Below are 5,000 nucleotides of genomic sequence, written 5' to 3' on the forward strand. Positions count from 1 at the left end.
TAGCTTTAGAGGTGAAAATCGAAGCACTAAAAAGTTTTAACCTAAAGAATTTAGGGTTAAAGACCGGTGCCCTGTGATCTGTACCAACTGGACTGTTTTGTCCCTGTCGTGGTTTGCGGCTGTAAGGGTGAGACACTTAAGCACTTGAAAGAGTCACGTGAAGAACTCAGGGTTAAATACTGGTTGTCCTCTATAGCACACAGTTCCTATGTTGGCCCATGTTGTGGTCACAGCTTTCCCGGTGACAGGCGGGTGACGTGCTTGAAGGTGAGTTGCACAAACATTGCCTTGGATGGAGGCAGCGTGTCTGTCGCGCCAAACGGGCACACAGTGGATTTGTCTTGGCCTCTCCAAATATATTCCCAATCAGCGGCCATCTTTTCTTTTTTTTCTGCTGGCTTATTAAATGTGCATGAACTAACATGACCTTGAGTATTGAGAAGCCACGTTCCTCCTTCAAGTTATGAATTATTCAATTACAAATGCCCAAGCAAACCAAGCCAAGACAGCTCAAAAGAAAAAGAAGTCCAACCAGTCCGTTGGTTCAAAGGAAAGGCAAAGAAACTTTGTTTACAAAGTACTGTAGCGTGTAGGCTTCAGACTCAGTGTGAGACAGGTTATCAATACATTTTTCGTGTAGCAAATGAAAGACTCCAGTGGACCTCAGCCAAGCCACAGAGCTGTCACGGCATGGCGCAGCGCAGCACGCAACTCTCAGACAGATTATTTTTTTCTCTTCCATAACTGCAATCCAAACCTTATGCTTAGGGCAACACAATCTTACAATACCTTTTAAAGCTCCTGGCAAATATATAAAAAGGCAACAGTCTCATGAACATTATACTAACCTTAGACATTAAATTTACAGACATAACACTACAACATTGAATATAATTGCTCTACAATGAGGCGCTTTTCCTTGAAGCATCCCACATCAGATAGCAGACCATATAAACAATAGAAGTGCCCTAAGGAAGCACTTGACAGTAAACAAAGCATTGCTATCTATGTACCAGGGAATTGCAAAGGCTTCTTTTTATCTCAGGTATTGCGGTGCTTGCTCAACACTCTCTAAATAAAAAAGCAGCGTTGTAGTGTTATGGAACTACTTCAGAACAGTGTAAAAGTGAAAAGAAGAAAAGTACTCTTTACACAAATCTACACATTCATTATTGTTTTCCCACTTACACATATCCAGTGAAAAACTTTTGTTTCTGTATAAACAAGGAAACTAAATGGATGCAACAACCAATGGTAAATATAAATACACTAGATACACGTACATGACCTGATATGGGTATAAAACAAAGCGGCAGTAGTAGTGTGTATGAGTTTGGTGATGCTCTGGAAAACAGCTCTGTGCCCTGTCACCTCCCATATGCCTCCTGTCTGCTGTACTCAAGGGGCCTGTGTCTGTCATTAACATGTCATTAGGCGAAAAGGCCCACTCAAGGCTGCGGCCATTTTGCATTCAGCTGCTAGCTGTCAGTTCTGCCACTCTTCTGTCAGTCTTCATTTGTTTTGCTTTTGAATGGTATCTGTCACACAGGCGCCAACAGGGAGCTGGGGTGTGGTGGGGTGGGGTTGGATGTGGGGAGAGACAGAGAGAGACTCACTTACTCACTCACCTACAGACATACAGAAAGGCACACACACACTGTTAGATATTGTACAATAGTAGAAACTAGCTTTTAGATAACTAAATATACTTTGGGTTTGTTAGTTGATTTTAATAAGATTTTTTGATAATAAAGATTGCAATGATGACTAAACATAATTTGTTTACTGAGAATGCTAGAAGCTGAGTCAATTTTAGGGGTCTGTAACTAATTTCTATATTCGCAGGTAGCTGATGGCTAAATGAGTGTTCAAGTGCTGAATGATGGCTCAAGCAATTAACCCCCTCTCTCCAGAGCAATCATAGGAACGAGTCTGAGGGCTGCAGAGACCAACTCCAGCAGTGTCTTAATGGTCACCTAACCATTGCCTTCTGTTCAGCGGGTAATCCTGATGTTCCCAGGACGGCCCAGCCCCACCCGGGGTCCTAATCCCTATAGAAATGGTTGATGTTTGGGGATGGGGGATTATGCCCAGTCGTTCACAGGTTAAAGGGGGACACAGAGGAAGACCACAGGATGAAGATGGCAAAGAGGAAGACCACAGGATGAAGATGGCCAATCAAGAACAACGAATCAAAATGGCCGCCCCGGAACCACACGACATCCCAGAATAGGATCATCTGCACATAGACACACGCCCACAAACACACCCATCTACTGACAAAACACACCCTCATAGCATCCTATTGGCACATAGGCACACACCCACGACCGCACCCATCCATTGACAAAACACACCCACATATCCAAAGTATAAATACACAAACAGGGAAATGAAGGGCAGTTTTCTTTTTACCTAACCTCTCCTAAACTGCATTAACTTTTGTTATCGGTCAGGGGTATTTAGGTCAGGAAATCTCCAGAGCTCTGAATGCTTGTATAACTTATGCTTTTTGTGTAGTATCCAGTGTTCTAGATAGCATCGGTTACTACTGCTGTAATATATTTTTTGGAGACAATAAATCCTTGGATTTTGTTGGGGACATAATTCGGACTGTTTGCCTTTTTTCCTTTTTGAATTCAACGAACATGTAATATGGCGGAGTCCATATATTCAACAACACACACACACACACACACACACACACACACACACACACACACACACACACACACACACACACACACACACACACACACACACACACACACACACACACACTCACACTCACACACACACACACGCAAATACAAGGATATACAGTGTGTTTGTGTTCATCTTATAAGTCCATTACAATACATACACACACAAATTACTGTAAGACAGACTCTCTACTGCCTATAGTGGCAGATGCTGGAACTGCACATGACCTGCATGTGTTGTGCCACAAAAACTGAACTGTGAGCTATGACTTTTCACGAGCGCTCAAGAAGTCCTTTTTGAGAGGGTGAGAGGTATGTGTGAATGTGATTTCTATGAAGTGCTGGTGTTTGGAGTGGGGTGCAAGTGGGCGAGTGGGGAGGGAGTGCCATGGGCTAACGATGAGCGCAGAGCTGGAGGTGATGTCTGTTCTCGCTTTCACGCGAGCGCGCCCCTCTCTGCTTGCATTTATGTGTGAAAACGGGGCGCACAGGAAGGGAAGGGAGGAGGAAGAGAAGAGAAGAGAAGAGGGGGAGGGAAGTGGGGGGGGAAGTGAAGTGAAATGGAAGTTAAAAACATCAAACTTCAAGGGGTAGGGCCGCACCGATCTCCCATGACACCTCTAGAGGGACCAGTCTGGAGTTGACCTCAGGACCCCGTGACCCCCATTCCGGGGCCAGGCAGGCCCATATACTCTCCCTCTCCTTTCCCCATCCACCCACAATCCAACAACCCCTCCCTTGGACCAACCTCAACCTCTGCCTCTGCTCCCTTCCATCACTCGAGCCCTAACTCTCCTCTACTTCTCCATCCAGCATCCACCCACTCCACACACACACACACACACTCCAACCAACACTGCCTATGGACCCTCATCCTCCAGCCACACGCACACACGCACGCACGCACGCACATACGCACACACACACACACACACACACACACACACACACACACACACACACACACACACACACACACACACACACACACACACACACACAAACACACACACACACGCACGCAAGCACACACACAAACACACACACACCAACCAACCCCTCCTTTGTACCGGACCCTCAACCTCCAGCCAGTCAGGCCCCTACTCTAGTCGTTGGGGAGGTGATTTTGAGTTCAGAGGGTTGTAGGTTCGATTACCAACCCTCACCTCTCCCACACCTCTATCCATGGCTGAAATGGTCTTGGGCAAGGCACCTAACCCCCCATTGCTCCAGGGACAGTAACCAATACCCTGTGTAGAACTGTAAGTCACTTTGGATAAAGGCGTCAACTAAGCGTACTGCAGTGTAAGGGGAACGGCCGCGTTTTTTACTGGAGTCGATGAAAATACATTGAAACATATCTGTCCTTACACACCAACCGGCGGTAGTCGAGCGGGAGCCGGCTCCGTGCCGCGCTGCATTTGGAAAATAGAACGCAAGCGTATTTTTCACGCCGGCGACCGGCGGTGTCTCATTCAAATGAATGGCAAAGTAGCATGTTAGCTTTGGCTGTGGGGAGGGTTTTGAACAGGACTGGCCGCGCACGCCTACGCTTTCAGTGTGAAAGGCAGAGAAAAACACGCCGGCCGAAACTAAGCAGAAAGACCGCGTTCGTCCCGCGACCGTTTCGTTCCGCCTTGGTATGTTTTGGCCCTAATAATGTAATGTACTCTCACTTTCCCATCCACTATCCACCCACGCCAACCATACCCTTTCTTTAGACTCTGAATCTCCAGCCAATCAGGTCATCAGGTCGCTGCCTTGAATCAAATGGAATGAAACAGTTATGTTGTTGATTTGATTGGCCGTCACAGGAGAAATTCGCTCCTCATTTGTATGATATTAAACTTGGTTGAATAATTTCGCCTCGCTTCACTCCTGTTCACTTGCCTTCGCCTCCCTCATAAGAATGGACGGCGAAGTTTGCTTCGCTTGGCCAAATTCGCGTCTATGTGTCCCTAGCGTTACTCCTCTTCCCCATTCACCCACCATCAACACCACCCACCATCAACTCCTCTTCCCCTTATTCCTCTAGCCCACTCACCCACCATCCACCAACTACTCCTTAGGACCCTCGGCCTCCTTGTGCTCTACTTCCCTCCAACACAACCTGCCCTTTCTAAGCCCCTCCCCCTCCCATATTTATGGACTGCGCCTCTCTCTTCCACCCCCTCCCCTCTCTCTCCTCCACCCCCCCCCCCATCTCTCTGTCTCTCTGCGTCCACCTGTTTTTCCACTTCCATACCGTGACCAGAAAGTAAACTTTCTCTCTTTTTCTCCTTCTGTCGTTTCTTTTTT

General features: G+C 46.8%; 1 protein-coding gene across 1 annotated transcript in view; it reads right to left on the bottom strand.

Annotated features, from left to right (window-relative positions):
• robo1 (roundabout, axon guidance receptor, homolog 1 (Drosophila)) overlaps positions 1–5,000 on the bottom strand; it is a 381,083-nt gene that overhangs the window by 360,150 nt on the left and 15,933 nt on the right. The gene's annotated exons all lie outside the window — the stretch shown is intronic.

Source organism: Engraulis encrasicolus, chromosome 8, assembly GCF_034702125.1.
Source record: "Engraulis encrasicolus isolate BLACKSEA-1 chromosome 8, IST_EnEncr_1.0, whole genome shotgun sequence".
In the NCBI taxonomy this organism is placed as follows: domain Eukaryota; kingdom Metazoa; phylum Chordata; class Actinopteri; order Clupeiformes; family Engraulidae; genus Engraulis; species Engraulis encrasicolus.